We start from the raw sequence: 25507 nt of genomic DNA on the forward strand, positions 1-25507 counted from the left end.
TGGGTTCCACCAAGGTTGGGAGCAGATCCCAAGAAGCACAAGTAAGGGAAGGAAAGTAAGAGAGGAATGGGAGGAAGGTCGACAAAGGCGAGTCACTGATCACATCACTGCTGTGGAATAGAGGGTGGGGGTGGGGGTAGGGGGCTCGGTGTCCCTGGGAGCCTCTCAAGGATTACGGAGAAGACACCTCAGAATTGCCCCAATAAAGAAAGTGAATACTTTCCTTCTCTGGTTGTGAGCTTACACTAGAGGTATAATCCCAGCATTTCTGGGCTTCTCTGCCTCTCACCTGAGCAAAGTCACATAACACCCAGGGAAATTCTCAGGCAGAGAAAAAGAGGGAATTAGGCCTTCAGGTGAGAAGTTGTCAGCTTGAAAGGGGACTTTCCACCAGGACTGCATGTGAGCTCAGAAGTGGCTGAAGGGATATGCAGCAAGGCATGATGATGATAAACCTATGAGTGCTTACTGTGGGCCAGGTATGGTACTAAGCATTTCATTTAAATGCATTATCACAGTCTTGCCTTACAACCCCTAGACCATGATAATGCTATTAGTGTCCCCATTTTATAGATGGGGACACTGAAACACTAAGAGGTTACGTGACATGTTCAGGGCCAAACAGCTAGTAAGATATGAGCTAATGTAGTCTTACTCCAAAGCCCACACCTTCAATCTCCACGGTGTACTGCCTAGAGATAATGGCAATGAGCTGGGAAGAGGTAAATTCAAGAATGATTTAAGACAGTGCAGTGCTGTCCAATACGTTAGCCACTAGCCATATAAGAAAAAGGGGACAACAAAAGATGAGATGGTTGGATGGTATCACCAACTTGATAGACATCAATCTGAGCAAGCTTCAGGAGTTGGTGATGGACAGGAAAGCCCGGCGTGCTGCAGTCCATGGGTTGCAAAGAGTCAGACATGACTGACCAACTGAACTAAACTGATATGTGGATACAGAGCACTGGGAAATGTGACCAGTGCAACTGAAGAATTGAAGCTTAAATTTAATTTTAATTTAAACAGCCATGCATGGCTAATGGCCACTCCACTGAACAATGCAAATTTAAGAGTTGCAACACCTTACCCTTGAAAAAAGTTAGTATGACTTAGACCTTTACCAACATAGCAATGTTACAATGCATCATGAAATGCGTCACGGTTAGTTACAAGGAGTATTTAAAATTCTGAAATTGATGAATTTTGATTTAAACAATATTTTAAAAAATCAAACTAACACAGGTACATAGTTTTAAAAATCATATAACACTACAAGATGTTAACAAAAAACAGTTGTCCCTCTTCCCATTGTACTCCCGGTTCCTGCTTCCCAGAGGCAAGCACTTTCATCATAGCTCAGTTGGTAAAGTATCTGTCTGCAATGCAGGAGACCCCAGTTTGATTCCTGGCTTGGGAATATCTGTTGGAGAAGGGATAGGCTACCCACTCCATATTCTTGGGCTTCCCTTGCTGGCAAAGAATCCATCTGCAATGTGGGAGACCTGGATTCGATCCCTGGGGTGGGAAGATCCCCTGGGAAAGGTAAAGGCTACCCACTCCAATATTTTGGCCTGGAGAATTCCATGGGGTCACAAAGAGTTGGACACAACTGAGCGACTTTCACTTTATTTCTGATGCTTTGTTTTTCTAAACAATATGCTGATGCTTCATTTCTTGATTTTTCTTCAATATTAAATAGTATCTATTGCTTTCATTCTGTGGAAGGTAAGAATTTAGCTTTTTTCTCTACCCTCCAGCCAGCTATGTCATAGCCTCCACCCCATCCCAATGACCTTCCATAGTCACATGGCATCACTGATTAGTGCAAGATTCAATGTTTATACTTGTAAACTACGTAACTGTTACAGATAAGCCATGGATGACTGCTTGTCTTTTCTTATGTATCTGTTTTGCATTTCTTTCATTTTCAACTTTTTCATCACTAATTCAACCCCAAAATTTCTGACAAAGCTTTAAAAAGACTCTCAGTATAATAAACCACATTGTTTATCAATTCAACTTTCATTGAGATGTCATCTCTGGAGCCCATGGGCAATCACTCTGTGACTTCCTCCATATTTTCCTAGGATCTCTTGTGCCTCTCTTCTGTTTTAGTTATGCAACTCCAGGATCTCATACAATCCTCTGTTTTTAATTAGCCCCACAATTGTAAAGACACTTACTCCTTGGAAGGAAAGTTATGACCAACCTAGGTAGCATATTCAAAAGCAGAGACATTACTTTGCCAACAAAGGACCGTCTAGTTAAGGCCATGGTTTTTCCAGTGGTCATGTATGGATGTGAAAGTTGGACTTTGAAGAAAGCTGAGCACCGAAGAATTGATGCTTTTGAACTGTGGTATTGGAGAAGACTCTGGAGAGTCCCTTGGACTGCAAGGAGATCCAACTAGTCCATTTTATTTTATTTTATTTTTTTTTTTTAGAATTCTCACTTTTCTTTAATCACTGAGTTTTCAGCTTTTACAAATAATCTTAGAACAATTCAGGGAACTAAAGTTCAGGGTCGGGGACAGTTCTTACTGGTACATGAACTAGTACATGCTCAACTTTCTGTAAATAATTCAGTTGGCTGAATTAACAAACATTGTCACAGACACACAGATTTTTTAAAGCCATAGATCACTGCATATATATTTACAAAAAGCCAGAACAAACATGCACTTCTCCTTACTAGGAGAACTGAAATAGATGTTTGAAACGTTAAGGCAGTGATGATTCTAAAACATAATGAAATACTAAGTTAAGGCTTTATGTTTGTTTTGAAACCCACATTCATAGGCAACTGTGACCCAAGCAAACTTTTATCTACCAGGTTGAGTTCATCTGCGCAGGACATGTTATTTATCCATTACCACCAATTCTTCTATGGGATAGGAATTAGTAGCAACACCAATGATTTTCTCTAATGAATTATTAGTTCCTTCCTTAGGTTGTATTTTGAGGGTTTAGTCTTCAGCAGCATAAAGCATGTGCCTCATAAGGAATAGAGCATTTTTTGGGGTAAACTTAGAAAAATGTACAGACTGCATTGATTTTTACTTGCCTGAAAGCTGGCCAACAATCAAGAACTCAGGATCTTCTAAATACAAAAAACCCTACAAGTGTACCTGACTGCTCAGCCATCTCAAAACATACTATGTTCTTGAAGTGCTGGATCTTCACCTCATTTTCTTTGAAGACCGTTCAGTATTACCCTCTCTAAACAAACAAAGCAACATAATGCAGAATGCCGTATTTTAGACCGATCTATTCTAGAACTGCCATCCTCAAGGCACAAACACTATTCTTGCTAGACCAATGTGTTTCCTCATTCAAGGAAGAAAATGAGAGGTGGATGAAAAGAAGATTCACTTTACTATACCTGTTGATTGCACTCTTGCCCTAGCAAGCTTATGAAAAGTATTGAAATGTAACAGGGAATATCCTTTTCTCCTTACATTACTATTTTTATTGTTTTTTAACATTTAGAGCGACAAAACTCAGACTCAGCGGGTGGGGTGCACCTTGAGGAGCAGCTCTGGGGCACCACCCTGGCCTTCGGTACGGTGCAGGAGGGATGGCTTGTAGGACACACTCAGGATGAGCTAACGCGTGATTCTACAGCCCAGCATTTCCATAGTCGGGGTGACTTACTGTCACTTAGACTGAAAGGATCACTATTTACACTAAGTGCTTGCCGCTACTACTTTAAGCAATAATTGTACAGCAACATGTCTTGTGAGCAAAGTACTATACACTTATGTTCCTACCAGTAACAGTTCAGGTAGAGGGATGGCATTGGCTATATGCAAATTGTCTCAGAAGCTAAAGACAACAGTAGTTTTCCTTTGTGTCTTCAAATTAGGGAAGACTAAGATGTCAAAGCAGGCGAAGCTGTTGGGTGTTTAAATCTGACGGTGCAGCATCAGACTTCTTTACGCGTTATCAGGGAACAGGACTCTCTTAACAAGCAGTGGCAAGAGTATTTTAGGTGCAATTTAAGTCAGTCATGCTTTGACGAAAATGTTTTGAAGATTTGAAGTTTGTACCCTAAGTCCTGGTGAGCTTGGCTTCAGGTAAATGGCAAGATGGGTTTTAAAGGTGTGAAATACATTTTTTTTTTTTTTAAAAAAAGGGAAGACTACACTGAAAGGGCAAATGTCGGTAACACAAAAACAATCATGTTCAGATCAACATCTTACACTTTATAATACACTCACAAATTTTTACACAAATTTCATGTTTACAAGTACAAAAAGGCAAAGAACCTCAAAGAATCGAAGTAACTGTATCGTCGACTACATTCAATAGAGTTAATACTGTTGTCCCTGTTCTTCACCTTCTAAATACAGAAGGGAACTGTGAATCCATCCCCCATGTGGACTCCGCTTTCAGAAGTTGGAGACTGGGTGTAGTTCTGCACACGTTTGGGTTTCAACAGAGCTGAACTGAGATTCCATCGTGTTCCAGGCCAGATCGGCCAGAAGAAAGTCATCCATTGCCGTCTGAGTTTCATTGCTGGTGAAGAATAAGCTCCCCAGAGTTTCGAAGCCAGAGTTCATGGTCTGTGTCTCGGCACTGTCAACTGAACTTTGCTTTCCAGGGCAGGCAGGTTTTTAGCAGTGGAGATTCCGTCAGTCTGGGTCTCTGTGTCAGATGAATCAGTACTCATGGAAAAGCTGGAGTGTTTCAGGATACTTCCCAGGGGCAGACGAGGGCTACTGTCTAAAAAGAAGTTCAGGTCTGTCTGTGTCTGTGTGTCAAACATCTCAAGGCCTAAGAAGCTAGAATTCCCCCTACAACTGTAGGCCTGGGCAGAAGGGTCTGCAAGGAAGAAGTCAGTTTGGGTTTCTATGTCCAGCGACTCCAAGACTGGCTCAGTGGTCATGGTGCTAAGCTCACTCTCCTCGGTTTGGGTCTGTATATTTGAGGCTGAAAAGAACTCTTCGATATCAAAATCAATTGCAGGATTCTGGGTTGGGCCAGATGGGAGCTGGGTGTCAGGTCCAGTATTTGTTTGTGTCAGATAAAAGACTACGATTGTCCAGCGTCTGACCAGGTAGGTTACTTGACAAGATGTTTTCTAGATCACTTAGTAAATCCATGGTTTGGGTCTGATTATCTGTTGTGTTCTGTGACGAAAGCATACTGTTTGGTGCACTGAAGTTTATAATTGGTGTGGATTTCTCAATATCTTGAGTTAAAGTTTTAGCGTGGTTCTGAGGTAACAAGTCATGAGTTACAGTCTCTGCTACTAAGCTGCTGCTTATAATATTGTCTGTAGACACACCATATGATGAATGGACACTTTCAAAAATGTCTCCACACATTACAGCTTGGTCCATCTGTACTCGGTCATCTGCTGGACTTTGCATTCCGCTGGTCTGAGTTTCTCTGGAGATCCCACCTGGCTGGAAACTGGCATCTATAAATGCATCAGTCTGAGCAGCAATGGATGAGGTTACCTTAGAACTGGGCAAAAAAGTCTGGGTTTGAACACTAATGGGAAGGGAAACCTGGGAACCAAATGTCAAATCAGTTTGCGAACAGGATGACACAGAGGAGTCAGGGCTGGCCCACTGTGCAGATGGCATGAACTGTGGTGTGGTGTAGGACAGGTCTGTCTGCACATTGATGGAAGAAATGCTGTTCTTCTGACATGTGTTCCCCAGTTCTTGTAACGGGCTAAATGGACTTTTACCCAAGTTCACTTGAATACCTGTGCTAATCGGCTCAACAGCAACAGGATTTACAACTTTTGAAAGAGGGAGGCTCTCCTTGAGAAAGCAGGCCTCTGAATCCAGGCCAAGGATCAGGGTTCCAATGGACAAGGGCAGTAAGTGTACGGCACCGGGGGCAGAGCCCTGATGGTCGACCCCCAACACCACAGGCTGGGCCGAGGAGTCGGCTGTAGGCACAAAGACAGGCACAGGAGAAAACTGCATGACGGGGAGTTTAACCAAAGCCACTCTGGGCTTTGGTAAAAGCAACTTCTGAGGGTACCTTGGAGCTGCTGGAAGAGTCTGTTGTTTGGCATTAGAGCTGCAAGAGTCTTCAAAGGAAGCCAGCAGCTTTATTTCTGAAGTCTCTAGCTCTGGAGCCTCTGGTCGGGGAACTGGCTGCTTGCTCAGTGATTCAACGGTCTTCCTGGACAGCTTCCGGCTGCGCAGGCAGCTTTCCATTTTCCTTTTCTTACTAGGTGGGTCCCTGTGCTCTGCAGGGATCTCATGGCCAGTTCGGTAGATGTGGGACTGCAATGCAGTCCGCTGGCATAGGGACAGCCACACGTGCACTGGAAGGTCTTGCCACAATCCTCTGCGTGTCTTTTCAAGTCCCACTCGGTGCCATATGAATTGCTGCACTTACTACATTTATGCTTCTTTTCAGCATGCATTTTCATAAAGTGCTGTTTTACGAGAGAAAATTGAGAAAATGGTCTGTCAGGGCCTCTAGGGCATCCTTCAATTGGACAACAGTAGAATTTCGGAACAGTTTTCAAATCTTTTCTTACTGTTGGATTTACTATGCCATCCTGCAGGCGGTGGCTCTTGACCAGGTGCATGTTGAGCGCGGGGCTGTTGGGCAGGATCTTGCCGCAGCCGCGCACCGTGCACAGGATGTTGGTCCGCACGGCCCGGGACAGTTCGCTCACCGACGGCTGGATGAGCTCCCGGGCCGGCGGCGCCGAACCCGCGGGCTGCTGCCTCGCCGGCGGCGGTCGCGGCCGGCTGCCCCTCAGCCGCCCGGGGGGCACCCACGGGCCCGAGGCGGCGGCGGCTCCTCTCGCGGCCGCCGGGACGGCCGGGGCGCCCGAGGCGAGAGCCGCGGGATCCGCCGCCGCCGCCTCAGAAGCCGCCATGGCTCTCGCGCCGCGGCCGGACCCCAACTAGTCCATTTTAAAGGAGATCAGACCTGGGTGTTCACTGGAAGGACTGATGCTGAAGCTGAAACTCCAATACTTTGGCCACCTCATGCAAAGAGTTGACTTACTGGAAAAGACTCTGATTGGGGGCAGGAGGAGAAGGGGACCACAGAGGATGGGATGGCTGGATGGCATCACTGACCCGATGTACAAGAGTTTGGGTGAACTCTGGGAGTTGGTGATGGACAGGGAGGCCTGGCGTGCTGCGATTCATGGGGTCGCAAAGAGTCGGACACGACTGAGTGACTTAACTGAACTGACATTGTAAATACTTCCTCCAGCAGCTTTCTTACAACTTGTTATGCAAAAAGTTACTTTAAAAGTCCTTTGTGTCTGAAAATGTCTTTATTGTAACCTTACACTTGGTTGACAGTCTGGCTGAGTAAGAAAGCCTTAGAAATATTCTCACTCAGAACATGAAGGAACTGTTCTTTTGTCCCCCAGGTATATAGTGCTTATAGGAAGAGTGTGATGCCATTCTGATTCCTGATCAATTGAATATCACATCTTTTCGTCTCTGGAAGTTTTCAACATCTTCTTTCAAACACCTCCAGTGTTTGAAAGGTTATAATAATGTGCCTTGGTGTGGGATCTTTTTATTCACTGTGCTGAGTTTATGGTGGGCCATTTTAGTCTAGAAATATGACTTTTTGTTCTAAGGAACTGTCTGGTAAAACTTCTTAATTTTCTTCTTCCCATTTACTCAGTACTTTTTCTCTCTGCGCCCCCACCCTCCACTCCAGCCACAAACACACATTCTCTCTCTCCCTCTCTCACAGTTCTATCTCTTTGGAGACTCCTAATTAATACAGTTTGTTAAACATGAAAATAGCAATATGATTGTGTAGAGAAAAGCCTAACTTTTGTAGATGGTACTAAAGTGTATGTGTCTGTGTTCTCAGTCACTCAGTTTGATTCTTTGTGACCCCGTGGACTATAGCCTACTAGGCCCTCTGTCCATGGGATTATCCAAACAAGAATACTGGAGTGGGTTGTGATGTCCTTGGAAGAGGATCTTCCTGACCCAGGGATTGAACGCGTGTCTCCTCCGTCTTCTGCACTGGCAGGTGGATTCTTTACCACTGAGCCACCTGGAAAGCCCGCATGCTAAAGCATTCAGGGGTAAAATGTTAACGATGTAATATATAATTTACTTCACAATGGTTCAGCAAACACAGACAAATATGGCAAAATGTTAACTAATAAAAATATGTGATGAGTATACAGGTCTTTATTACATTCTTCTCTATACTTTTCTGTTCCAAACTTCCCAGAATAGAAAGTCAAATCAAATAAGAAAATGAAATATCAGAGAAGTAAGTAGGAACTGGCAATGCTAGGGATTCATCTGACCCCTCTGGTAATCAAGTAGATGAAGTCTTTAAAGCTTCTGTAGAGAAGTGGGTACACAACAGACTCGAGTGGGAGGTAGGCAAGAAACTATTATCAAGACTACTGCTCACCAGAAGTTTTGAAGAGCTATATTGTCAGTGAAGAAATGGATCAAGAAAAGTCTATCCACTGGGCTATGGATATGGCTTTCCCTAGCTCTGTATTATGAGACAGAAGAGAGTCCCTCTAAGAATTTATTATCATGAGCCTGTGCTCAAGTAGACTGAGACTCAAATTTTTACTACATGATTGACCTCTCAGAGTCTCTAGCCATAGAAATTAATAAAATAATGGTCCATATACTGGTGTCTCTGGACACCAGGGAAAAAAAAAACAAAAACCTCTTTGCAGATTCAAACCCTCAAGTCAGGATGTAGTATTTCTCCATGTTTAATGCACTCCAGATCATTGGTTCATGATCCAAAAACTACTTATAAAAAGTTCAATGAGAGAGAGACAGTAGACACAACTTGTCAGCAGCACTGCTCAACACCCAAGAACTTCAGATGCTGGAAATACTATATTAGATATTAATTGTGTATAGACCATAAAATAAACATAGTTAAAATATTTTTCAAAAAAAAAATTTTCAAAAGGGACTTATAATGGGGGAAATAAAAAGACTATTATAGACCTTTAGGCAGATTTAATTCAGAAAGGAACCAAATGGGTGGACTATTTCCAGGAATGTAAGAGGACTAAAATGATCATGAAACCCTCTTACAGATAACAATGATAAAAATACAATTTTAAAGAAGTTTGTTGTTTTTGTTTTTTTTAAGAGCAACCATTTCAAGACCCTGGAGAGAGTCTGAAAGAAGGATGATTTACTCTCCAAAAACTGCCACAGGAAAGGGTAAGAATTGACAGTTTATGTCTTCCTGGCTGGAGGTAATGCCCAACTCTTACAGCTTTAACTGTAAAAAAAAAAAAAAAGGCAGTGGAAAATCACACCCTTACTAGCCAAGGTGCCAGAGATGAAAGTTCAGGCTGAAAAAGTAGCTAGAAGTCTAGAGGAAAAACACTGGCAGCAAAAAAAATAAAAAAATAAAACACCAACAAAAAACCCCACAGAAGGCGTATACAACTTTGAGCACAAACTCTGCCCAAATCCCAGGCCAAGCACTCAACTATACATGTGCAGGAGGAGGCGCTAAGGGGCCTGGAGAAAAAGTGGGTAGGAGCCAGAGACAAATCTGCTCCTTAATGACAGCTGTGTGCAGCCCTATCTGTAAGTCTGCTGCCCTTTTTTAAAACTGAATAAACTTTCCAACTGTGCACAAGTGTTAGAAAGTTGGAGCTTATAGGCTTGAAAGATCTGGAACACAGCCCCCAAGTCAGCCAAACAGCTAAATATTAGGACAATTGGAATACTGAGAAGAAAATCAAAAAAGGATGACCAACATATTATGCAGAAACAAGGAAAAAAATCTCAAAGGATCAGGAAAAAAAGTAGCAGTGGGAAGCTCTAGGAATAGAGATTCTAGTTGCTTCATATCAGAAGGGTGACAAACTTTGCAGTTGGGAGTCCAGGAAAGTTAATTGCCTACTAGAACCAAATACACATACACACACACACACTCAGAAAAATACAACAGAATCCATAGTTGCCATAATGTACTATCTGCAAGTTCTAATTTTCAACCAGAAATGAATATTCAAAGAAATATCAAAGTGTGCTCTATACTCAGGGGAAAGGGCAGCCAACAGAAACAGACCCTGAACAGTTCCAGATATTGGATTTAGGAAACACAGACAAGCAGTAATTATAAATATGTTCAAATAACTAAAGGAAACTAGACTATAACATTGAATGAACAGCTAGGAATTCTCAACAGAGAAATGGAAACTAAAACAAAACAAATGGAGATTCTAGAGGTGAAAAGTAAAAAACTGAATTTTTTAAGTTCACTATATGAGTTCAACCACCATTTGGTGGACAACAGAACAAAGAGCTGGTGAACTTGAAGACAGAGCAATAGAATGCCCAAAGAGTACAAAGAATAAAGACCGGAGAAAAACTGAGAAGCCCAGACACCGAGGAGGACAATGTCCAAATATTCAACACACATGAAACTGGATGTCCAAAGGACGAGGAGAAAGAAAAGGGGCCAGAAAAACATACATATGAAGAAAGAATCGTTGAAAATGTCTCCAAGGGGAACAAAGAAACTCTTAGGGGTGATGAAAATGTTTTGTTTTTTGATTGTGGTGGTAGTTCCCTGTATGCACACATTTATCAACACGTACCTAACTATACAATTTAAATGATGGGCTTCACTGTACATATATTTCAATAAAATTCAAAAATGTAAATGATAAAATATACTTCTTCCTTCCACTAAAAAAAAAATCCTTACAGATGGGCTAAATATTATGGACAGATCTGGAGAGAGAATCTGGGTAAACAGAAAAATAAATCTGAAAAAATTAAGCAGAATGTAACATGGTGAGATCAATAAGAGGTCAAGAGACAAGGAAAACAGAATGGAAACAGGGACTGAGGGTATCTGGAGAGATTTTCACTGACAATTTTCCAGCTTTGATGAAAGATGTGCATCCAAAGATTTAGGATACATATGAAGTCCTATGCAGTATAAAGAAAACTATATCCACATCCAGCTGTGAATATGGAGAATGCCATAGAGTATATCTCAAAAACAGAGGGAGGAGAGAGTCATTACCTGTAAAGTGGTTTCAGACTGGCAGCAGACTTTTCAGCACAGTAGTGGCAGAGAAGAGTAGAATCTGGTCTTCAAAGTGCTGAAAGAAAAAATATCAACCTGCTCCCTACTGGTACCTCATTACCAGTGGCAGAGTCATTTCTACACAGCACCCTGTGTTATGAGCATTCACTCCCAGTCCATCAAAATATGTCCAGTCTCTTAGGCTATTAAGGGATTTTATTTAAAGTAAACAGTGTTAATGTGTTGAGGGTGTTAATGACTTAATACTGTGGACTGCCAGTGTTGACTTAAGCCATTTTTATTATAAAATTACTTAAATACACACAAATATATAAAACTAGGTATAAACTCTCACGCTTATAGTTCTTACATGACTACTAAACCAAATTTATAAATAAGTATATGTGTTTAGCATGCGTGCATGCTCAGTTGTGTCCCATTCTTTGCAACCCATAGCCTGTAGCCCACCAGGTTCCTCTGTCCACGGAATTTTCCAGGCAAAAACATTGGAGTTGAGTTGCCATTTCCTACTCTAGGGGATCTTCCCAACCCAGGGATCAAACCCACATCTCTTGAGCCTCCTCAACTGGCAGGTGGATTCTTTACTACTGTGACACCCTGGGAAACCATATGTGACTTATTTATAAAGAAATTAAAAAAAGAATCACAATGCCAATAAAATCTGAAATACAGACATAAATGTGACAGATATGATTTTCTGAGATAGTGAACTGAAACTGAAAAGTGTTTAATAGCAGAAAGATACAGTTGTGTGTTTTCTCTTTCACAAAATGAGGCTTAGTGTGATGGATCTAGACTCAGGCTACCTAGGCTGAATGCCATTGATGACATGGGCAAGTGACTTAATCTCTGTAAGCCCCACCACTCCCTGTAAAATATGGTGAGTATCAACTCAAGAGGGATGTTGTGAGGATTAAATAGAAGCAAAGGACTTAGCCTACAAAAACAGCTTTTTAAATTATTGTTTTTGTTGTTGTAATTTGTGCTTTTAAATAACAAAACAATTGGATCTTCTGTTCCATTATTTTGAAATGCTAATCAACTTAATGTGGTACCCTAAAATACAATATCAAAAACATCCCAAAGAAGGAAAAGAAATCCTATTGAACTTGGGACTTACAAAGTTGGCTCTTTGCTCCATCTTTGACTGCAATAAAAATAAGGGGCCAACCATACCAAGCTTTAGAAATTGGAATGACTGTCAGTGGGAGCCATCTGAGGACTCAATTTGGACACCATGTTTTATCTTTAGTCTACTCTGCAACAGGATGTCAATGGCCTTCCCTTGGTCCCAGTGTGAGCAGAAACACCCATGCAAACCTTGGAACCAAAACAAAATGGCCAGGCTGAGTCACAGGGTAATCATCCAGGTGATCCAAAATAGATTTACAGTCCTTTTTAAAGAACCTCCCAGAAATAGAAAGACACACACACACCACCATCACCACTACAGATTTAACAGCTTCCAGTAAATGAACGGATTTAAGCCAAAGGAGTCCCCCCAGGGATGAGAATCCTAGACCTGGCGGCAGGCTGTAGCAGAAGGCTGGTAAAAGAGAGAGCTTGTCATCCTTTAGGGGCAAAAGAATACTTTCACATTAAAAACAAAACACACACACACACACACACACACACACACAAACTTATGATAAGAAAGGCTGGATTGAACAATCTCTACAATATTTATCAAGGGAAATTTAACAAACAAACTAGTAACATAGGAGGAGAAACTTTTCACTACGTCAAAACACACCCATTTTTAAAAAATGACTTTAGCTCCTATCATGTACAAATGCAGCTACTTAAAAGTAAATTATAGCTATCTCTTAATTAAGGAAAGTCTATTAAGCTCTTGGTCTCAAAGGTACATCCCTGAAGGTAATCAAAATCTATCTATTCCCCATACTTACAGTTCAGGCTTGCCCTACTGACAATTACTCTAAATGAGAAAGGAATTCGCTGAGTAATCCGAGTCTAGGTAGGTCCAGACATATTTTACAAATAAAAAGCAGATTCTTCTGAAGGAGAAAGTTATTTCTCACTTGGCATTTTCTGCCCCATCTTTAAGTGCTCGCCTAATGGCATGGCAAACACTGGTGAAATACAGCAAAGACCACGCAAAGGAGATCTCACGAAATATTTAACAAAGACCACTCTGACCCATTTTATTTTCAATGGAGAAATAACTCAGAAAGAATGAAGAGATGGAGCCAAAGCAAAAACAACACCCAGCTGTGGATGTGATTGGTGATGGAAGTAAGGTCCGATGCGGTAAAGAGCAATATTGCATAGAAACCTGGAATGTTAGGTTCATGAATCAAGGCAAATTGGAAGTGGTCAAACAGAATATGGCAAGAGTGAACATCGACATTTTAGGGATCAGTGAACTAAAATGGACCGGAATGGGTGAATTTAACTTCAGTTCAGTTCAGTTGCTCAGTCGTGTCTGACTCTTTGCGACCCCATGAATCGCAGCACGCCAGGCCTCCCTGTCCATCACCAACTGCCGGACTCCACCCAAACCCATGTCCATTGAGTCGGTCATGCCATCCAGCCATCTCATCCTCTGTTGTCCCCTTCTCCTCCTGCCCCTAATCCCTCCCAGCATCAGAGTCTTTTCCAATGAGTCAATTCTTCGCATGAGGTGGCCAAAGTACTGGAGTTTCAGCTTCAGCATCAGTCCTTCCAAAGAACACCCAGGACTGATCTCCTTTAGAATGGACTGGTTGGATCTCCTTGCAGTCCAAGAGACTAACTTAGATGAACATTATATCTACTACTGTGGGCAAGAATCCCTTAGATGAAATGGAGCAGCCACTATAGTCAACAAAAGAGTCCAAAATGCAGTACTTGGATGCAATCTCAAAAACAAGAGAATGATCTCTGTTCGTTTCCAAGGCAAACCATTCAATATCACAGCAATCCAAGTCTATGCCCTGACCAGTAATGCTGAAAACGCTGAAGTTGAACAGTTCTATGAAGACCTACAAGACTTTCTAGAACTAACACCCAAAAAGATGTCTTTTTTATGATAGCAGACTGGAACGCAAAAGTAAGAAGTCAAGAAATACCTGGAGTAACAGGCAAATTTGGCCTTGGGGTACAGAATGAAGCAGGGCAAAGGCTAATAGAGTTTTGCCAAGAGAACACACTGGTCATAGCAAACACCCTCTTCCAACACAAGAGAAGACTCTTCTCTGTACTGACATCACCAGATGGTCAGTACCGAAATCAGACTGATTATATTCTTTGTGGTCAATCAGAAAAAACAAGATCGGGAGCTGACTGTGGCTCAGATCATGAATTCCTAATTGCCAAATTCAGACTTAAAGTGAAGAAAGTAGGGAAAATGACTAGACCATTCAGGTATGACCTAAATCAAATCCCTTTTGATTATACAGTGGAATTGACAAATAGATTCAAGGGATTAGATCTGACAGACAGATTGCCTGAAGAACTATGGATGGAGGTTTGTGACATTATATAGGAGGCAGTGATCAACACCATACTTAAGAAAAAGAAATGCAAAAAGGCAAAATGGTTGTCTGAAGAGGCCTTACAAATAGCTGAGAAAAGAAGAGGAGCAAATGGCAAAGGAGTAAAGGAAAGATAAATCCATTTGAATGTAGAGTTCCAAAGAATAGCAAGGAGAGATAAGAAACCCTTCCTCTGTGACCGATGCAAAGAAATAGAGGAAAACAATAGAATTGGAAAGTCTAAAGATCTCTTCAAGAAAATGAGAGATACCAAGGGAACATTTCATACAAAGATGGGCTCAATAAAGGACAGAAATGGTATGGACCTAACAGAGGCAGAAGATATTAAGAAGAGGTGGCAAGAATACACAGAAGAACTAAAAAAAAAAAAAAAAAAAAATCTTCATGACCCAGATAATCACGATGGTGTGATCACTTACCTAGAGCCAGACATTTTCAAGTGTGAAGTCAAGTGGGCCCTAGGAAGCATCACTATGAACAAAGCTAGTGGAGGTGATGGAATTCCAGCTGAGCTATTTCAAATCCTAAAAGATGATGCTGTGAAAGTGCTGTACTCAATATGCCAGCAAATTGGGAAAACTCAGCAGTGGCCACAGGACTGGAAAAGGTCAGTTTTCATTCCAATCCCAAAGAAAGGCAATGCCAAAGAAAGCTCAAACTACGGCACAATTTCACTCATCTCACATGCCAGCAAAGTAATGCTCAAAATTCTCCAAGTCAGGCTTCAACAGTACATGAACCATGAACTTTCAGATGTTGAAGCTGGATTTAGACAAGGCAGAGGAACCAGAGATCAAATTGACAACATCCATTGGATCACTGAAAAAACAAGAGAATGCCAGAAAAACATCTATTTCTGCTTTATTGACTATGCCAGTCTTTGACTGTGTGGATCACAACAAACTGTGGAAAATTCTTAAAGGGATGGGAATACTAGACTACCTTACCTGCCTCCTGAGAAATTTGTATGCGGGTCAAGAAGTAACAGAACTGTACATGGAACAACAGACTGGTTCCAAATCAGGAAAGGAGTAAGCCAAGGCTGTATATCGTCACCCTGCTTATTTAACTTATATGCAAGAGTACATCATGAGAAATGCTGGACTGGATGAAGCACAAACTGGAATCAAGATTGCCAGGAGAAATATTGATAACTTCAGATACACACGACACCACACTTATGGCAGAAAGGGAAGAACTAAAAAGCCTCTTGATGAAAGTCAAAGAGGAGAGTGAAAAAGTTGGCTTAAAGCTCAACATTCAGTAAACTAAGATCATGGCATCTGGTCCCATCACTTCATGGGAAATAGATGGGGAAACAGTGGAAATAGTGTTAGATTTTATTTTGGGGGGCTCCAAAATCACTGCAGATGGTGACTGCAGCCATCAAGTTGGAAGATGCTTGCTCCTTGGAAGGAAAGTTATGACCAACCTAGACAGCATATTCAAAAGCAGAGATATTACTTTGCCAACAAAGGTCTGTCTAGTCAAGGCTATGGTTTTTCTTGTGGTCATGTATGGATGTGAAAGTTGGACTGTGAAGAAAGCTGAGTGCCAAAGAATTGATGCTTTTGAACTGTGGTGTTGGAGAAGACTCTTGAGAGTCCCTTGGACTGCAAGGAGATCCAACCAGTCCATTATGAAGGAGATCAGCCCTGGGCGTTCATTGGAAGGACTGATGCTAAAGCTGAAACTCCAATACTTTGGCCACCTCATGCGAAGAGTTGACTCACTGGAAAAGACCCTGATGCTGGGAGGGATTAGGGGCAGGAGAAGAAGGTGATGATAGAGGATGCGATGGCTGGATGGCATCACCAACTCGATGGACATGAGTTTGAGTGAACTCCAGGAGTTGGTGATGGATAGGGAGGCCTGGCGTGCTGTGATTTATGGGGTTGCAAAAAGTTGGACATGACTGAGTGACTTAACTGACTGACTGTGGTGGTAGTCACATGCATCTAAGCACATATTAAAATCCAGAACTACTCTTCACAAATTCTTTTCAAGCTAAGTTTAAAAAAACTGTTGGGTACAAGGAGAAATAGCACTCACTGCTATCCGGTTCTTGTAACCACCGATCACTGCTTCCTTGCTCGTGCCTCCCTGTATTTTCTATACATTTCTCTACCTCTTAAAATATCCAAAGATCACAGACTGGAAAACATGCTTTGTAAAATTATAATGAAGGGTCCATGCTGCTATTTCTAGAAGGAATTATTTTCCCTGCATCACATCCATCCACATATAATCACCCTGTCTGTCTTTCTAGCCTTGATACCTTTCTTGGATGAAATTTGATTCACTTGGGAAAAGAAATGTGACTGTGTCCCACTGCTGCCGAAAACAGGGTCTTGGAAATGATCAGATTACGTATCTGTCATGACATGATGGGAATGCTCAGAATGCTTCCTCCAAGGTACAAACTCAACAAATTCGTGTTTTCACAGTGGAACTTCAGAGGTTGTTTAACAGTGATAGCCTCCACCAGCACTCCCCCTAAAAGACGTTTCTGGTTCCATGACTATGAGTACCTGGAAGGAGCCAGTCCCACCAGAGCCCACATCTAAGGCTCCATCTAATAAACACACCAAAAACCTGTGGGAAACTCTGGATCCAAACCAATGGTCTGCAGGAGAAAAACGGAAAGAGAAAGCTCCCAGCTAGCTCATGTTTCCGTGGCTACTCACGCTGCACTGGCAGCCCTGGCCTTTGGAAGTCTCTGAAAGCCCCTGGGGCATTATTTATGACAGTTAAAGCGTTGGGTGGGAGTCAGGCAGATGGGAAAAAGCAAAGAGGAGCTGGCCTGCTTGATCTCATCATGCTCTTCCTCACCCCTCCTGGCTGGGCAGGGGTGTCACTCAGGGAAAGAATACTTTACAAGCAAGCCATTCATCAGGGTTCCTAATTTAAAAGTTGGAAAGCGTAACACTGGAGCTGGTTTTGCCATCTTCCAACACCTCATTAACCTCGTCACTTCTGTTGAGGGCAAGAGCCTCAGGAATTACTACAGAAGTTCCATCCTGAACACTTGAGAAGAAAAAGAAACAGTAACACTTTGCCTGAAAAAAAAAGAAAAAGAAAACCCCATATGACCACAAGAGCCGTGCCAGATCATGAATAAAACAGGAAGGACGCGACAGTGACAAAGAGATCATCTACCTAGACTTTACTAAATTTTAGGAATATTCATCTTTATCCAGAGAGAAATAGAGGAGGAATAATAAATAATAACCAATTTTTCATAGGCCTTTCTTGTAAAGGGACGATGTCACCCCACTTCTCTTTGAAGCAAACAGCTGAGAATAAATAGGGATTTGAACCATACTGTGTACCAAAAAGCTGGATATTCTGTGAATTTTGAACTGAACCCAAGCATTCCTTTTTTTTTTTCCTTTCAAAAGCAAGACTAAGATTTTAAATATATAAATAAAGCCTCAGAATATAGTTTAAATTGAAACCATGTCCATTTATTCTCTGAACTGGTAAAATGAAATATAAAAACATTCCCTCCGAACCAAACCAATATTTCTCTGTGTTTGAGTCTGTCTCTGGTATTGTGGATATGGGAGGAAACTAGTAGACTCTTTTGGGGCAAAGCATCCAACTCCATCTCATTACTGGTGAGAACTGAGCGAGACTGAGGGAAAAGGTCCCGAGTGTTTACACGAAGCTCAAGGGCAGAATCCAAAACTCTAGGTCTCATCTGAATCTCAGGCACTCTTTCTTGCCCATGAGAACCAGAAGCCCTTTCTTTCTTGGTCCCTTATAAGAAAAAAGTTACACAGTCCATTTTCTTTCCCAATGAAAATAAGAGATCCAGAAGTCGGGAGATGAATTCTAACACTCACAGATATTCTTTGGCCTAGAGCAAGTCAGCAAGGCTGTGACACTGCTGTCCAGCCTCTTGGATCCCTTCCAAAAGGTTTAATGGATATCTTCATCAATCTGAATGGATCCGAAGGGATGGGAAAGGTGGCAGACACAGCAAGGCCAGATATTTTATCTTACCTACTCAGGAATTAATGGCGCATGTGGACAGATTGCTAGACAAGTTGGAACACTAAATATCCTGGAAATGTTGACATCCTAGACACAAAACATCGAGAACTGGTGATTTGTAGAACAGACACAGGACATGTGAATGAGCCACGGGCTGTCTCCGCTGAGAGCGAAGGACAGTGACACAGGTCTGGCCCGCAGCTGTAACCGTCTTTCGTCATCTCTTTTGGTCCCCTCTTTGCCCTCTTTTTTTGTCAAAAGGGTCTGTTCTTGGCCTCTTCACTCTCCTTGGGTGACTACAGCTGTTCCTACAGCTCTTCCCCTGCTCTACACACCTGCCTACCCTGAGGCGGAGGGGCAGGGGGAGGTATGTGCTTGCGGGGCTGGAGCGGGGGTGGGAGTTAGGGAGTATGTCCCAGGAGACAGAAATGGTTTCTTTCACGTTGGAGAGTCTGGTCAAATAATCCACTGCCAACTTCAAGAGTTTTCTGTATTTATGCTCAGTATGATCATTTAGAGGACCCATCTTACTGTTCACAAGTACGGAAAATTACAAGATTTCTGTGGGATTTGCTTAGCTCTTTGGATATCAGAGCTTTTATAGCTTCCTTTAGCAAAGTCATCCTGTACTTTCATAACACAAAATTATTGAAAGAGTAAGAGAAAAATCTTCTAAAAGGAATGAATGTCTAGCAGTTTCTGATTCTTGCCCCCTCTTCAAGAATTTTTCTGAAAAACACTGGGTTTTCTGCCGGGCCTGGCCACTGCCCCTAGTTGAAATGGAAACAAAAATCAGAGCAGTTGATGACTTTATCAATAGCATCATACAACAAACAAGCAAACATAAATAAAGAACATTTATGTCCTCATAGACAAGTTTTAGAGCTTGAAATCTAGACATAGTCTAATCACCAAACTCTTTAACTTTCTTTTTATAAATAAGGAAACTAAAAGGTTCAAAGAGAGTAAGTGAAGGACCTAGGGCCACAAAACTGTGGTAGTAGTGAACCTGAGTTTGAGCACTTTTACCTCTCCATCCTACGTCCTTTTCAATCTCCTAAGATACAACACTTTAAAACAAAGTCTTGATTCCCCCCTCCATTCTTAAATTTTCTCCTCCTTGTCTCCACTACATGGCCTCTCTGTACCATCTTGGTTCTGTGGCTCATGCAAACTGGTTTACCCAAATATCTTGCTGTATTCAAGGTTGAACTCCAACCACTCCAGCAAACCAATCCTTTTTTCTTGTAAGCCTTCCATTCAGACCTGGTTTCCCATCTAAAAAATATGTCTGGTCCACAATGGAACTGCCAGTAATGGGCACGAACTACCTTGAGTCTCTGTGAATGGCCGTGGTTCAGGTAACGTGTTCCAGCCTATTTGTTAGTCTATGGCGACCCTCCCAAACAACACAGGCAAACAGACTCTCAAAATGTTAGGTACTGGACTTGCCTGGTGGCACAGCATACAAGAATTCGCAGGCCAATGCAGGAGACATGGGTTCGATTTCTGGTCCTTGGAGCAACTAAATCCAGGTACCACAAGGTACACATACTTTAATTTTTAAAGATGCAATTTTCCAGGCATAATCAAAATGGTTAATTAGAAATTTATAAAATACCCTCCCTTGATTCTTCACTAAGCAGTGGCAACTTACTAATAAATACCCTTTTTTCCCCTTAAAATTTTTTGATATAATATTTTGCTTAGAAACCTGGCATTATAGCAGCATAATACCCAGGTAGAAGTAAGATGGACACACGCCTCCTTGGAAATCACTGGAGTCATATCAATTCAAAAGCTCCTTTTGAAACTATTTTATAATAACCTGCTCAAAGGTTTTTTTTAATTTTTAATTTTACATCCAACTTTGTGAAAAAACCAAAGTGGTACCAGGATATCCCATTGATCATTCTGTCAGGGGTTCACCTGGGGCAGGTTTATATTTTTAGTCTTCACTACAAGAAAAATCATTTTAAAAAGCTTAATGGCTAGAAGTTCCTATTCTTCCCTAATTCCAGATGATAGTTTCACTTTTCCCATTTCCTACATTTCTATCCATTTCTTCATATCTGGGATTATTTCCAAAGACCTCAGACATTTCATTTATTCTAAGGATTCTTGCATTAGATTATGTATTATAAGCTAATTAGCTATAGAACTTTCAGGTCTTTAATTTTGCTTTCTCCCTCCTTCTAGCTGCCCTAATTGCAACTGTCAACCATGGTCTGTTAAAAAGACAAGCTGCCTCTTGCTTTGTTTTGTTCTGTCTGCCACACTGCACGGCTTGCAGGATCTTTTTTTCCCAACCAGGGATCGAACCCAGGGTGCAGGCAGTGAAAATGCCAAGTCCTAACCACTGGACTGGCATGGAATTCCCAGCAAGCTGCCTCTTGGAACACTGCTCTTAGAACATCTTCAAAGAAAACATTCTTAGCAATTGGAGTATGTAAAGCCACTTGGAGGACAAAGGAGATGCAAAAGCCAGGAGCCCTCATGAATTACAAGACATATGAGTAAGGCCATCTTGGATCTTGCAGCCTAGATGCAAATGGTCAAGCAAGCACATGAGTGAACTAACATGAATCCAGCAGAGGAACTACTCAAGCAGTTCATGGGATGGTGAGAAAGAATAAATCATTATTATATTAAGTCACTGTGGGGGCGGGGGCGGGGGGGGGTGCGGGGGGGCAGGCAGGCGGGTTTCGTCCAGCAAAGGCTACCTGAAATAGTCAAATATTGAAATGTCTTTATGCTTGAGAGCTGGAATAAGACCAAAAAATCTGATTTTGACATTTTATCAGAGGGCCTTCTCAGAATAATAACAACAATAAGCTGGCAAATACAAAAAAAGCGGGGTGGGCTAAGGTTTAGAAAGAATAAAACTGTCCTTATTTGGAGATGACATGATTATACATTTGAATACTATAGAAGAATCTACTAGGTTTAATAAGCAAATCTGATAAGGTCACCGCTTTATGCTTGATATCAAAAACCTTTTTTTCATCGTAAAGTTCAGTTCAGTAGCTCAGTCGTGTCTGACTTTTTGTGACCCCATGAACAGCAGCATGGCAGGCTTTCCTGTCCATCACCAACTCCTGTAGTCCACCCAAACTCATGTCCATTGAGTCGGTGATGCCATCCAACCATCTCATTCTCTGTCATCCCCTTCTCCTCCTGCCCCCAATCCCTCCCAGCATCAGGGTCTTTTCCAACGAGTCAGTTCTTCACATCACGTGGCCAAAGTATTGGAGTTTCAGCTTCAACATCAGTCCTTCCAATGAACACCCAGGACTGATGTCCTTTAGGATGGACTAGTTGGATCTCCTTGCATTCCAAGGGATTCTCAAGAGTCTTCTCCAACACCACAGTTCAAAAGCATCAATTCTTCGGTGCTCAGTGTTCTTTATAGTCCAACTCTCTTATCCATACATGACCACTTGAAAAACCATAGCCTTGACTAGACAGACCTCTGTTGGCAAAGCAATATCTCTGCTTTTGAATATGCTATCTAGGTTGGTCATAACTTTCCTTCCAAGGAGTAAGTGTCTTTTAATTTCATGGCTGCAATCAGCATCTGCAGTGATTTTAAAGCTCCCCAAAATAAAGTCTGCCACTGTTTCCACCGTTTCCCCATCTATTTGCCATGAAGTGATGGGACTAGATGCCATGATCTTAGTTTTCTGAATGTTGAGTTTTAAGCCAACTTTTTGACTCAGCTCTTTCACTTTTATCAAGAAGTGAAAGCTCTTTAGTTCTTCTTCACTTTCTGCCATAAGGGTGGCGTCATATGCATATCTGAGGTTATTGATATTTCTGCCTGCAATCTTGATTGCAGCTTGTGCTTCCTCCAGCCCAGCGTTTCTCATGATGTACTCTGCATATAAGTTAAATAAGCAGGGTGACAATATACAGCCTTGACGTACTCCTTTCCCTATTTGAAACCAGTCTGTTGTTCCATGTCCAGTTCTAACTGTTGTTTCCTGACCTGCATACAGATTTCTCAAGAGGCAGGTCAGGTGGTCTTTTATTCCCATTTCTTTAAGAATTTTCCACAGTTTATTGTGATCCACACAGCCAAAGGCTTTGGCATAGTCAATAAAGCAGAAATAGATGTTTTTCTGGAACTCTCTTGCTTTTTCGATGATCCAGGGGATGTTGACAATTTGATCTCTGGTTCCTCTGCCTTTTCTAAAACAAGCTTGAACATCTGGAAGTTCACGGTTTACGTATTGCTGAAGCCTGGCTTGCAGAACTTTGAGCTTTACGTTACTAGCATATGAGATGAGTGCAACTGTGCAGTAGTTTGAGCATTCTTTGGCATTGTCTTTCTTTGGGATTAGAATGAAAACTGACCTTTTCCAGTCCTGTGGCCACTGCTGAGTTTCCCAAATTTGCTGACAAAAAGCAGAGACATTACTTTGGCAACAAAGGTCCATCTAGTCAAGGGTATGGTTTTTCAAGTGGTCATGTATGAATGTGAGAGTTGGACTATGAAGAATGCTGAGCGCCGAAGAATTGATGCTTTTGAACTGTGGTGTTGGAGAAGACTCTGGAGAGTCCCCTGGAATGCAAGGAAATCCAACCAGTCCATCCTAAAGGAAATCAGTCCTGGGTGTTCATTGGAAGGACTGATGTTGAAGCTGAAATTCTAATACTCTGGCCACCTGAAGCAAAGAACTGACTCATTGGAAAAGACCCTGATGCTGGGAAAGATTGAGGGCAGGAGGAGAAGGGGACGACAGAGAATGAGATGGTTGGATGGCATCACTGACTCAATGGACATGGGTTTGGGTGGACTCCAGGAGTTGGTGATGGACAGGGGGTTCATGGGGTCACAAAGAGTCGGAACGACTGAGCGACTGAACTGAACTGAGTGCAGCACTTTCACAGCATCATCTTTCAGGATTTGAAATAGCTCAACTGGAATTTCATCACCTCCACTAGCTTTGTTCATAGTGATGCTTCCTAAGGCCCACTTGACTTCACAGTCTACAAGCAGCAAATAAATAGGAAAACTAAAATGATGCCATTTATAATAGGATCAAAAAGCATGAAACACCTGGAAATAATTAAAGATCTGTATGACTGCTGCACTGAAAACTATAAAACTTTACTGAGAAAAATAAGACCTAAAAAAGGAAGAGATACAATATGTTCACAGATAGGAAAGCTCACTACTCAATTATGACAAGTCTCCCCACACTCTTCTATAGATACAATGAAAGTATCTCAGCATAGTTATTTCTTCTTTTTCCTGGAAACCGACTAGCTAATTCTGAAACTTGTAGGGAAAAACAGGGAGGTAAAATAAAATAGCCAATATTGAATTCAGAATAAAATTGAATGACTTAAACTCCCAAATATTGAGACTTACTATGAAGTCATATTAATGAAGGCATTTATTGGCTATACCAATTCATGCAAAAATAGACCACATAATGAAACAGACCCACACATGACCTGGTAGTACTATGAGAAAAGATACTCTTTTCAATAAAAGGATCTGAGTTGACTGGATATCTATATAGAAGAAAATGAACACTGACACTTTACTTTAAACCGCACATCAGTAAGTTTCAGAAAGGCTGAAGATCTAAATGTGAAAAATAAAACAATGTAGACTTTACAAGAAAACTAAGGAGAAAATCATCATGATTTGGGGGGAGGCAAAGATTTCTTACAGAGGACACAACCATTCTACCATAGAGGTGGAAAACTGACCAATTGGGTTATACTGATCTATAAAATTAACAGTTCTGTTATTAATACAAAGCTAATTATTTTGTTCATCAAAAGACACTACTATATGAAAAAAAAAAGACACTATTAGTAATGTGAAAGCAATTTTGACATTCTGTTCATTGTGGATTTAAAAAACTTTATCATAGTAAAATATACATAAAATTTGTCTTTTTAAACATTTTTAAAGGTGCAATTCAGGGACATAAAGATCATTCACATTGTTGGGCACAGACTAAAACTCTATACCCATTAAACATAATGGGTGGCATAAAAGGCTCCTGACTTTCCCTCTTCCCATGGGTGCACTGAATATACAGGAACAGGTGGATCAGTTCCCTCTGAGAGAAATCCAAAATCTGGTTGAGTAACTCCTACACATTGGTGACTGAGAAAATACCCACATTAAAATGGGTAGGAAAGGCTGAGACACCCTCCCCATAAACCCAACCCCTGGCATAGTACCTTACAATTGGGATGGAACTCCTACCTCCAAGTTTCACCCAGGGAATGAAAAATCTGAATCACAAATCTAGTGCCCCAACTCTTAAGTTTAAGTATGGTCTCCAAATCACCTAGCTCTGAGAGCCAAAGGGGCTTGCATTCACAAATATCCTACAAAACTATAGCAAATAAACAAACAGTTATTAAATGGGTACATAAGGACTCGTAGGCAATTACCACCCCCCTAACACCCAGCTCAGCTCAGAGGGATCAAACAGAAATGGCCATTCCTCACCTCTGTTTCTCGCTGGAAGCAATCTGACTGCAAGCTTCTCGAGCTCCTTTCTGAGGGTCTGGCTTCTAATCAGCCTGCAGGTAGGAACTGACAAGGATCCTCTTGGAAACCCAAAAGAGCTGGTGGGCACATCCTCCACTGTCTACCCATGGCTTACTCCAATAGTAAAACTAAGTTACCAGTTTCTCCTTGGAAGGAACACGTCCATACATCTAGCTCTCCAGCTATTATAACTGCTACCTAAGAGACTCACTCCCAAATCACCTAGTTCTGGCAACTAATGGGGCTCAGCATTCATGAGTGCATGAGGACCACATGAAAAAAAAGAGATGGTTCTAGTCTGTGGGAGTGCTTGTGTGCCTAAGTATTCTCTCTGGCTCAGCATAGAGTAAGTAAACAAAAACACCCAGATCCCAGTTTCTTCCTTACAGAAGCCAGACTGCATATATAAAGTCCTCATTTTCCCAGCTGCTGTCTGAATGTCAGGCTTCCAATTAGACTGCAGT

The 25507-nt window shown here is 41.6% G+C and overlaps 1 pseudogene; it reads right to left on the bottom strand.

Moving 5' to 3' along the window:
* Positions 1–2625: 2625 nt before the first annotated feature.
* LOC120863518 lies at positions 2626–6861 on the bottom strand (annotated as a pseudogene).
* Positions 6862–25507: the final 18646 nt, after the last annotated feature.

The sequence above is a fragment of the Oryx dammah genome, unplaced genomic scaffold (assembly GCF_014754425.2).
Source record: "Oryx dammah isolate SB20612 unplaced genomic scaffold, SCBI_Odam_1.1 HiC_scaffold_5, whole genome shotgun sequence".
Taxonomy (NCBI): Eukaryota; Metazoa; Chordata; class Mammalia; order Artiodactyla; family Bovidae; genus Oryx; species Oryx dammah.